The following is an 11,830-nucleotide window of genomic DNA, read 5'->3' as shown; positions in this document are numbered from 1 at the left end:
CCTCTGGGGCAGGCGGGAATCGAACTCATGCGGAAGTGGCTTTAGCTTCTCAGTGCTGTGCTTTAACCCGCTGCGCCACCAGGGAGGGCCAGGCGTGGGGAGGTTTTTACTGAAGTGTCAGGGTGACAGAGCCTTGCACGGCTGGCGTGCGGGTGGGACCGACACAGTGGATATTAGCTTTGGGCCAGTGGTGCAGGAGCCGCTCCGTGCCACTGACCTCCCACAGCTGGCCGCTGCGGACTCTGCGTAGGGGCAGCGGCGATGGTCACCTGGGACCACCTCAGGAGGGCCCTGGCATGTCTCCTGCCACCATGTTCTTATGTCTGCGGTGGGCTCTGGCCCCCTCCAGGCAGAGAACCAAAGTTGGGCATGACACCCGCAGTGTTGCCGCAGAGAGGACTCGGGTGGCGTTTGGGGCGATCACAGCAGCCAGAAAGGGAGGTGTCGGAGGGGCTGCGGACTCCGCGCTGATTGCTGGGTGGCACCTGGGAGGACTCCAAGCAGCACAGCCCAAGAAGCTGCCCACCTGCCAAGGGGGGCGTAGTGGGCCGCCCGCTGAGGGGAGGTGGGCGTCCTTCAGAGAGACAGAGGTGCCACACGTACTTACGGCATACTTTGCAGAATGTCTCGTATTCCAGCCAAGATTACCTGGATTAGGAAGCGAGAGGAAAGGGGCCCATAGGGGAGAGAAGACAACCGCTGGGGTTGTGCACAGCTTGACAGTAGCGGGTTAGCCATAAAGCAGTGATCATAAATATGCCCAGGGACACAGGCACGGCTCCTCGGGATGAGCAAGAAATAAAGAATCGCCACAGAGTAGTGGGAATTATACAGAAAGGCAGATGGAGACCCTGGAACGGGAAACAGTGTGTAAAGATGCTGCCTGAACTTCACTGCCGAATGGAGATGCCGGAAGAGAGAGGCAGTGAAGCCGGACTTGGAGTAGTAGAATGGCTGCCTCAAAAACAGCAAGGGAAGACAAGAAAAAGGTGGACACTCAGGGTGGATAACACTCACAGGCATTGTGAGACACATTACGTGTGTGGGAGAGGGAGAGTAATGAGTCTGGAAGGAAATGAAAGAGAATGGGAAGAAAAGCCATTTTGCAGAAATAATGCTAAAAGCTCCCACATTTGGGAAATACATACCTGTACCAATTCAGGAGGAAAAAGCCTGCAGACCTGACTAGGCCACGTGTGAGAAAATCCACTTGGGGATTTCAGACAGACTCCTGGAAACCAAAGATCAAGACCAAAGCCAGGAAAACTGAGAATACGCCATGGACATTTGTCCGAAATAACCCAGAGGGAGTGGAAGGCGAGCTTAAAGGTGCTGATAGAAAATAGATTGTCAACCCATGTCTCTATTCTCTAAGACTGGAGGGGAAATAAAGATATTTTCTGATCCCTGAAGACTAAATGAGAATTTTTTGCTGGCAAATGTGTGTTATGGAAATGTCCCGGGAAGTTCCTCAGGGTGAAAGGATATGATAGTGGTCAAGAACTCAGATCTGCAGGAAGGAATGAAGAGACCAGAAGTGGAAAATGTAGAAAATGGTGTCTCTTTATTAAGTATGTAAAATTGCAGATGACTGTTTAAAGCATCGTGGAGTCTGTAACGTGTGACCACTGTAGAATAAGGGACGGGCTGGAGGAGACGTGTGGTACCAGCTTCTGACACGTACGTAAGCTGGTTCTTTATTAACTGTAAGACTTTGAAATACTAAGGATGTGTATGGTAATCCCCAGAGAAACCACTAAACATAAGGAGGTGTAGCTAAAAGCCCATAGAAGAAATGGAATTCTCAAATCATTATCACCAAAAAGAAGGCTGCAAAGGAGGAAGCAAGGAGTTAAAACAGACACAAATAGGGGCTCCGTCTGGTGGCCAGCGGGTTAAAGCGCTGCACTATGCAGCTCTCCAAAGCCATTGCAGCACGGGTTGGATCCCCATCCAGGGAGTGGCCCACATGGCGCGCAGACCTCTCCTGACCGCCCGCTGCTCCCCTCAGCAGTGTACTTCATCCATCTGCCTGTTCTGCTCCCCGCTTTGTCTCTGGTGAGTCCTCTTACCCACCACACCTCTGGCCTGTACCCCAGTTCTATGTGCATAAATAAATAAATCTTACCAAAAAAACCCAAAAACAAATAGTGAAATGATAGAAGTTAGTCTGCTCTGTCAACAATTGCATTGAATTAAATAGGCAAAACAATCCGAAAGCAAGCCGGAGGCTGTGTATATGCTGCCGACAAGAGATGCCCATTAAGCACAAAACAAGCAAATAGGCTGAAAGTAAAGAGAGGGAATAAAGAGACGCTGTTCAAACAGCAAGCGTAAGAAGACTCAGTATAATAGGGGCCAATTAAATAGACGCCAAGACAAATGGCCTTATCAGAGGGATGATTCAGAGTGATAAAAGGTCCTTTATCAGGAGGACAGAACAATCATAGATACAGCTAATAACAGAGCTTCGGAATACATGGACTTGTTTTTCCTCATAGAATTAAAGGGAAAATAAACAAACCCTTAGTCATACTGAGATTTTATCACCATTCTCTAAGTAATTGATAGAACAACTAGGTAGAGCCATAAAGATGGAAGAGCTGACACGATCAGCCACCTTAACTTAGTCGACTTTTCTAGAACATGATGTATCCACGTGCAGGGCACACAAGCGTTTTAAATCCAAGTGGCATTTGACGGCGAGGACACAGGCTGGGACATAAAGCAGATCCCAGGACCTCCAGGAGACCAAGCACAGCGCCCGGTCTCTCATCACAGTGGCTTAAAGTCGTTGTAGATAACAATCAGGTTCAGGACAATAAGACTACAAACAGAACAGTGAGACTATGAGCTGCAGACAGTTAAACCACACACTTGGAAATAAAACTTATGCTTTTGGTCAAGATGGGGTGGTAAGGGCTGGTGGATAAGACCCGGAGCCTTTTAGAGACTGACCAGCAGGCAGTGTAGACAGAGGGAGGCAGAGCCAGTGAGCCTGGCGCCTCTCCCGTCTGCTGCGGCCCAGAAGAGAAGCCCAGCTGGCCCCGGTACCTTCCTGAGAGGTGGGACAGAGCTGGGAGCCAGGCAGGTCCAGGCAGCTGAGCTCTCTGGACAGAGAATCAGAGATGAGAGCAGCGCGGAGAGCCAGCCCCCCACCCCCATACCCTGTGGCCCACGGTCCCTGGGGAGGAGCAGGGCGAACAAGCCCAGAGCTGAGCAGACTAAGATACTTCCGATTCCCAGGCTGGAGCGGGAAGTGCCCCTCATTCACAAGGAGATGCCTCAGCCCACTGGCTGCTGCCTGGGCCCTCCTGTCTAAGGTCAGAGACTGCCTGTTGGTGAGGAAACGGTCCCCAAGCCACTGCACTCCGTTTCACAAAAGCCTCGAGACGTCTATGGACTAGAGTCATGATACATCCAGTAAAGTAAAATTCTGTCATCAAAGACATAGGGAGCTACGAGGAGAAGAAAGACGAGTGAATAGTGCAGACCCAGACACGGCCCAGATGATGTGATCTCAGGTGAGGACACGAAATCACATGTGCTGTCTATACGCCGTGTGTGCAGGAAGGTAGGGGAAGGCGGGAGCCCATTAGAGAGGCCTGGAAGTTGTAGGGGAGATCGAAGTGGCACCTTTAGAGATAAAAAACAAAAAGCCATAGGCGAAAAGTACCCTACGTGGGAGTAACTAGCAGACGAGAAACTGCTTAAAAAGGCCAGGAAATGGAAGGCGACTTGATAGCAGCCATCAGATGCCATGCCGAGCAGGAGGTGTGAGGAAAATGGAGCACCATTGAGCTGCGGAGCGGCTCAGACTCACCCAGCGCACATGAAATTGGAGTCCCTAAAGGGGAGAGCAGAAGAAATACTTAAGGAATAATGGTGGAAAGTGTTTCAGATTTGATGGAAATGAGAAGCCCCAGATGCAAGAATTTCAAGAACTGCAAACATAAGATGCTCACTAGAAGAAGCTCACTAAGCTATTTCATAAAGATACTTTTTGTCATCAATGACGGAGAAAAATATTAAAATCAGCTGGGGAGTGGGGTGGGGGAAAACTAGTTACCCACAGCGGAACAAAGATAAGAACTAGAACATCCTTCTTGGAAAAAATGAACAGGACAGTGGGATAGCTAAAGTATGGAAAACCGAAAATACTGTCAATTTTTTTTTAACAGAAAGGCAATTTTTCTGACAATTACAAACTGAAGTAATTCATCCCACCAGACTTGCACTGGGGGAGACGTTAAAACTGGCAGTGGAAGGGGCGCGACACCAGCTTGATGTTTTCATCCCTGCTTAGCAGTGATGAGTCCCCCAATGGCACAGAAGCGAGTAAATGGAACTGCCTTTCGTGTGGTCTCATTAAAACAGTTGCTTTAAATGATGATTACTGATTTTAGTAGAAACACGCTGACAGTGTGCTGTGGCATTTACGACACACAGGTGCAGAAGGCGTGAAAGCAATGTCCAGAGACTGACGTGGGAAAAGGTGTATGTTGTGATGCAGCACGCCGGACTTACTTGAAGTTAGGCTGTGGCAAGTTAAAAATGCATCCTGGAAACCTCAAAGCAACTATCAGTGAAACAGATGGATAGCAAAACAGATTTATGGTTTGTAACCTAGCATTGGGAGGCAGAATAAAATAACAGAAGATGTTCGACCCAAAGAAAGAAAGAAAATAAAGGGCAGTAAGTAGAAAACAAATAGCAAGATTTAAACTATCAGTGACGGATGAGATGGTTTACATACGGATTTAAGAAACAAAGGTTTCTAAATCGTGTAAAAAGGGAGAGATCCAGTTATGTAATGCCTGGAAGAAACCCACCTTAAATATAAAGACAAGAGGTTAAATATAAAAGATAGAAAAAAACACCAAATTAATAGTAACAAAAAGGCTAGAGTGGCTACATTAGTAGCAGACAGAGGAGATTTCAAAGCAAAGAATATTGGCGATAAAGAGAGTCATCTTGTCATGATAAAGGGGCTATTTTAACAAGGGACATAACTTTAGATACATAAACATTAGGGGCATAAATATTTATACTCCTAATAAGAAAGCTTTAAAATCCATGGAGCAAAACTGATAGAACTGATTGGAAAAATCATCAAATCCACAATTATAGTTGGAGGCTTCGGTATCCTTTTCTCAGTAATCAATAGACCAAGTGGACAGGAAATCGACATGGAAGACTCGGGAATCACATCGCCCAACCTGACCTCATGGACGTTTAAGACCACACCATAAACAGCAGTAGAACACAGATTCTTCTCAAGTGTGTATGGAGTGTTCACTGAGCTGGGACCACAACAGAGGCCATAAAGCGAGCTTCAGCAAATTTGAAAGGGTGGAAATTATGCAGAGTATATTCTTTAATGATAATGGGATTAAATTTAAAAAGTCAGTAACGGATAATCTGGAAAATTCCCAGTATTGGAAGCTTAGCAACATACTTCTAAGTAACCCATGGGTCCAGGAAGAAATGGGTGGATATTAGAAAATAATTCGGACCAGCTACACAACATATAAAAATTCAAGGAACAGAAAGAGCCGTTCTCAGATAATAATTATTGTAGAAAATGCTGCCTATATTGGTTCAGGAGAAAACTTCAAGTCAGTGGTCTGGGCTTCCATTTTAAGACACATTTAAAAGAAGGGGCACTGAACCCAGAGTTTAAAAACAAAGATAAAGACAATAGTCAAAATAGGAAGAGCTGCTCCTTTGAGATCAATGAAAGTGATAAGCCTCTAGCTAGAATGATCAGGAATAAAAGGGGAAAGATACAAATTGTCAATATTAGGAAGGAGAGAAGTGATTCACTAGCAAATCCTGCAAATATTAAAAAGATACTAAGGTACCATTAGGGTCCACTTTATCAAATGAATTTGACAACTTAGGTGATGTGGACAAATCCTTTGAAAACCCCAAGTAATAAAAATGCAAACGTGCAGAAATACATAATCCCCACAGCCCCGTGTCTATTCAAGAACAGAATTTATAGTTAAAAGCCTTTCCACAAAGAGGACTGTAGGGCCAAACGACTACCAGTGAATTCTACCAAATTTTTTTTCTTTATAATAGTTTGTTTTTACATCATTTTGTGCCTTTTCCCATCTCAGTTGTCATCCCCGTGGGCTTCCCATCACCAAATCACCCTGTGCCATCACCATAGTCCAGTGCACTTCCTTCCCCTCACTGTTTTTGATTCCATTTCCCGCTCCACCCCCATAAAATGTCTCTGGTATATAGTTGTTCATTACTGTTATTATTTTTTTCCCACCTAGTCCTTTATGCTCCTGCTATGAGTGAAACTATCCTATACTTTTCCTTTTCTTTCTGGCTTATCTCACTAAGCATGATCCCTTCCAGCTCCAGTCATGTTGCTGCAAAAGGCATGTGTTTATCTTTTTTGATTGCTGAGTAATATTCCATTGTGTATATGTACCACATCTTTTTAATGCAGTCATACACTTTTGGGCATTTGGGTTGTTTCTATGTCTTCCAATTGTAAATAAAGCAGCATTAAACATGGGGGTGCAGGTGTCTTTTTGAATCAGTGTTTTTGTGTCTTTTGGGTAGATACCTAGGAGTGGGATTGCTGGGTCCTGTGGAAACCCCATTTTTAGCAGTTTGAGAAACCTCTGAACAGTTTTCCACAGTGGTTATACTAGTTTGCATTCCCACCAGCAGTGCAGGAGAGTTCCTTTTTCTCGACATCCTCGCCAACATTTGTTGTTGCTAGTTATTTTAAGATGTGCCATTCTCAATGAGAGTTCCACCAAAATTTTAAGGCAGAATTAATACCAAGTTTCTTATAGATTAATCATTTGTATGGATTAGATTCTCTCTCTCTCTCTCTCTCTCTCTCTCAAAACTTGTGCTTTTAGCTCCTAACTTGAAATGTGTCTTTATTTGGAGATTTTTTGTAGAGAAAATCAAGTTAAGATAGGGTGGCTGTCAGGATGGCCCAGGTCCGGTGTGACTGGGGCGGTTTGCACATGACATGCATGTGATCATGAGCACAAACACCTGCAAAGCAAGCGAGAGGTCTGGAGCAGCTTCTCCTGCACAGGGCGTAGCCCTCGGAAGGAACCCACTCTGCCAGTGCCTTGACTTTGAACTTCCCGGCTTCCACAGTTATAAGACAATGCATTTCTAGTGTCTAAACGCTCAAGTTTTAGTGCTTTTCACGGAAGCTGTCTATAAACTGTACAAACTTCCAGAAAGATCAAAGAGGAGGAATCACTTCTCAACTCATTCTATGAAACCATCATTACTGCAATATCAAACCAAATAAGAGTGACAGACCAATATCTTATACAAACATAGAGGAAAAAACTTTAGCAAATCAACCCAACATTTTTTGTTTGTCTTAATATAGATTATCATCATGTGGTGTATGTGCCAAGAATGCATGGTTATTTTAATAGTTGTAATTCAGTATATTAATGAACTATAAAAAAACAAAAATTAGAGGCAGAAAGAGCTTTGACAATATCCAGTGTTCAGTCCCAATAAAAACTTTCAGTGAGTCAGGAACAAGACAAAGGTGTCTACTATCACCACTGCTCTTCAACATAAATTTGGAAGGTCTAGCCAGAGTAATAAGACAGGAAAAAGACATATGAGGAATCCAAATAGGGAAAGAAGAAGTAAAATTGTCCTTATTTGCAGATGATATCTTAATCTACATGGAAACCCTAAAAACTCCACAGAGAAACTAATCAAAACCATCAACCAGTTTAACAAGGTAGCAGGACATAAAATCAACACACAAAAATCAGAGGCCTTCCTATACACAAACAACCAATCAGAAGAAACAGAAATAAAAAAACCATCCCCTTTTCAATTAAAACAAAAAGAATCAAATACCTGGAAATCCACCTAATAAAAGAGGCAAAAGACCTCTACAAAGAAAATGCAAGAAGACACCATAAAATGGAAAGATATCCCCTGCTCATGGATCGGGAGAATTAACATCATCAAAATGGCCATCACGCCAAAAGCAATATACAGATTTAACACCATCCCAATAAGAGTCTCAAAAAAAAAAAAAAAAAAAAAACCCTTTCAGTGAACTAGAAATAGAAGAGAATTTCCAAGGATGAGGGGCCTTTATGAAGTCGTGAGCTTGGCACCATGTTCAGCCCATAGCACCCATCACTGCCCCTTGTGGTTGGGAGCCGGGCAGGGATGTTATAATGTGTGCTCACAATACTGGAGAGTCACTCAGCACAACAAGGCAGGAAAAGAAATTAAGAGGTATCGGGACCGGAAAGGAGGAAGTAAGACTTCTTCATTTGCAGACGGCATGATCACCTGTGTGGTTTCTGCTGCATCTACCACAGACTTGCAGAACTAACAAGCCAGTTGAGCAAAGTCGTAGAATTCAAGGGCAGTGAACACAAAGTGTGGACATGAAAAATCTGAAACTAAAACATTTTGAAGTAAAAATTTTGACAGTATTATAAAATGTGAAAAAAATCAGATAAATTGGACAGAAGATGTGCCAGATTCTTTCCATGGAAAACTACAAACCACTTCTGTGGGGACATCAGGAGAGCTAAGGAGAAGGAGAAATGTCTGCTGTGCGTGGCAAGTCTGATAGTGTGGCGACAGCCCCGAGCAGCCGGGAGGGCCGGCGGCGGGTGCCTCGTTCTGCAGGAGATGGCCTCGCCAGCTCTTGGCCACCCAGGCTTGTCCTGAGGGGTGTGAGCGGATGGTAGCTCTGGGACTGCCTGCGACAACGGGGCTGAGAGGGGAGCAGCGGGGGAGCCAGGGCTGACGGAGGGGGGCGCCCCAGGCGCACCGTAGGGCGGGCCACGTGGGGGTCGAGATTCACCTTAATCTGACAGGTGTTGCCAGCCGGTGGGGTTCTGGACGATGCTTACCTTCTTTACTGTGTTTCTGCTTCCTGCTTCCCCACATCACTAGGGAAATGTGATCTCATGTCACTTTCTGTGGGCTTTTTTTTTTTTTTAATAAAAAAGGTTTTTATTTAAGATTTTTTTATTTGTGCATCAGGACTGGGGTGTAGGCAGTGTGAGACAGAGTGAGAAGCAGAACAGACCGACTGACAAGCACACTGCTGAGGGGAGCAGCGGGCAGCCAGGAGAGGTCTGCCACGCCCTGTGGCACAGGGGATCGAACTCGCGCTGAAGCAGCTGCTGCTGACTTGCAGTGCTGCGCTTTAACCCGCTGCGCCACCAGGGAGGGCCGAGAGGTTGTTTCACAATCAAGAGCAAAAGGTAGTCGGGGAGACCTGCTCCCATCTCAGGGGGCCCGAGCACCCCGACTGGCTGGCAGGGGGCCACGGGCTGGTGGCCACACGTGGCGTGCCATGTTCTCTCCAAATCCCACTCTTGTGGCTCACACAGAGTTCCCCAGGGAACGCGCCAGGCCGCCCTAGAACATTTGATGGAAGACTTAACTCCTTAACTCCGAGAAGGCAGATGGGGTCTCTGATTACTTAATTGAAAAAAGGCGCACACTGCAGGCCGCGGGGGTTTGGGAATTAATCTTTAAGCCCTGACAGTGAACATTCAATTCAATTAGAGAGAGCGATTAGCAGAGCCGCTTCCCCCTCGGCCGGGCCCTGCCAGTGGCTCATCGGTCTGCATCGATTCTGACCCGTCCTCGCCCGTCACCTGGAGAGCCCAGCTCGCGTTCTCCCCGGGGAGGGTGCTGTGGGCAGCGTGCGGGAGGTGGCTTCCGCACCGTCTCCCTGGCCGGTTCACGGGCCAGGCTCCTGCTTTGCTCCTAGGTGTCAGAGGTCAAGTCTCTTCTTTCTTTGACTACAGCATGACCCCCCCACCGCCCCCTTCTCTCCCTGTCCCCTCCTTGGCCCTTCCTCCCTCTCCCCCACTTCCTCTCCCCCCTCCTCCCACACTCCCCCTTCCCTCTCTTCCCTCTTCACGGACATTTCATTCAAGATTGCGAACTGTCTTGAACACGCGCTGAAGCGCGGGAAGTGGACGCTCGTTCTCTGAGTGCCGCCACGCAGCTGGCTACTCCCAGTGCCCGGGCCTGGTTCTGGTCTGGGCCACCTCATGGACAGGACACAGCGGTCACCCTGACCTCCGGCTCCCAGGTCGTCCCTCTTCCCCGCTTCTCCGACCTCACCAGCCCCTTCTTTGCAGACACCTTTCCTGGTAGCTCGGGGCCTCCCCTGCCTTGCTGTCAGCGTGGTGTCTGTACCCCTGCTTCCGTTCCCCCTGGTTCTGATGACTGCAGGGACCTCCAGCAGGAGGAATCACGCTGTTTGACCTGGGTCTGGCTCGTCCCACTGGACATGCTGTGGACTGCCCAGGGCCCTCCTTTCGGAGGGTGGTAGGCCGCCACGTGGGGCCCTCTGTTTACCTGCTCGCCCATCGACATGCACTTGGGGTGCACGTTCTGGCCACTGGGAATAGCGCTGCCGTGAGCCTGGTGACCCTGGCTTCCCTGGGTGGGATGCATCCCTGCAGTGGGGTGGCTGCGGCCACGGTCATTTCTGAGAGCTCCCTGCGGCTCTCCACCCGGCACTTGCCACACTGGCCTCCAGTGCCCCGCCCAGACCCCTCGCCCCTGCTTGCTTGTCTCTTCAGGGGGAGCCACCAGGGTGCCCGCTGCTGAGACTCGGGGTGCCCTGCAGGTCCTTGCAGCGGTGGTCCACGCTCAGTGCCCTGTGTGTGTCTGTAGCCTGCAGTCTGGGGCACTGACTTGACCTTTCTCCTAGTAAGCGGGACTCGCACCCAGTGCCGGGCAGACAGCAGGCCTGAGCACCGCCACAGCCCTCCTGGAGGCCTGCTCCGCCCCAGACCGCTGCTGCTTCCTCTGTTATTTCAGCCCCCATTTCCGAATGTAAATGTGCTGCTTCTCGGGTTTTCAGCTCTCGACCTTAGCTGTTGACCCTCCTCAGTGAGGAAGGAGTTGCGCTTTCTCAGCAGCCTTCCAGGGCTGACCTCTCCTTCTCTGAAGTGGAGACATTTACATATTCCCGGGAGCCCTGGCGGCATGGAAGGCCCTCAGCTGCGGTGATGGTGCTGCGGGAAGGCTTGCTCCAGGATCTGGTTCCTGGGTGTCAGACTGTGTATCTCAGGGAAGTGAAGTCGGGGCTCGCTGACATAACGAGGGAGAGGCACTGGGCTTGGTGCCAGGGAGAGAGCTTCCATGGCCCCTCCTGTCCACCTCACCACTGCTTGGGGCAGTGCTCTTTACCCACCCTGCCCTGGGCAGGAGGAGATGGAGGCCGGGAGAAGCCCAGCTGCTCCAGAGCCACAGCCAACAGTTGGCTGGGAAGCAGGCAGCAGGGGCCTGCCAGTGCCCTTCCTGTTCTTCACCTTCAGTTTTCTGAGCCACCCCGGAGGGAGGTGGGAGCACCCCGCATTGGGTGCCAAAACTGTCACAGGGCCCCAGTGTGAGCTGGGCCACCTGTCTGTGGGCCTCACCCGCGCCTGAAATTCATCTGCACTGCAGACACACACAGAGGGTCAATAATGGGTTTATTTACAAAAGGGGAAAAGAAAAGGAAACAACCAGGGAAAGAGAGAGATACAAGGTAACTAGAATATTTTATGGCTCCGCTGACTTGGAGCTCTGAGAACAAACTAACTGAAAGCCCCGAGTTAAGAGTCACATGGTCCCAAGAGCCATTGCCCGGGCTAGAGAGAGTGCTGTAGCAAACGGCCCCTTCTCATCCCCCAAAGCCCCCGAATGCTGCTAGCTCCCCCCGGGGTCCTCGCAGCTCTGTCCTGGCGCTGCTGGGAGTTGCAGTTTCCCATCACTGGGGTAGGGGGCGGGGCCGAGAGAGCTGGGGCAGGGGGGGAGCCCAGAGAGCTGGAGC

The 11,830-nt window shown here is 48.6% G+C and overlaps 1 protein-coding gene across 2 annotated transcripts in view; it reads left to right on the top strand.

The window, feature by feature from the left end:
- The window catches only part of WDR25 (WD repeat domain 25), a 104,448-nt gene that overhangs the window by 54,370 nt on the left and 38,248 nt on the right, over window positions 1-11,830 (top strand). The window lies entirely within an intron of this gene.

The sequence above is a fragment of the Condylura cristata genome, unplaced genomic scaffold, assembly GCF_000260355.1.
Source record: "Condylura cristata isolate star-nosed mole 26May11 unplaced genomic scaffold, ConCri1.0 scaffold00013, whole genome shotgun sequence".
Lineage (NCBI taxonomy): Eukaryota > Metazoa > Chordata > Mammalia > Eulipotyphla > Talpidae > Condylura > Condylura cristata.
The sequence above is the reverse complement of the archived record's forward strand: the minus strand, read 5'-3'. Positions and strand labels throughout refer to the sequence as shown.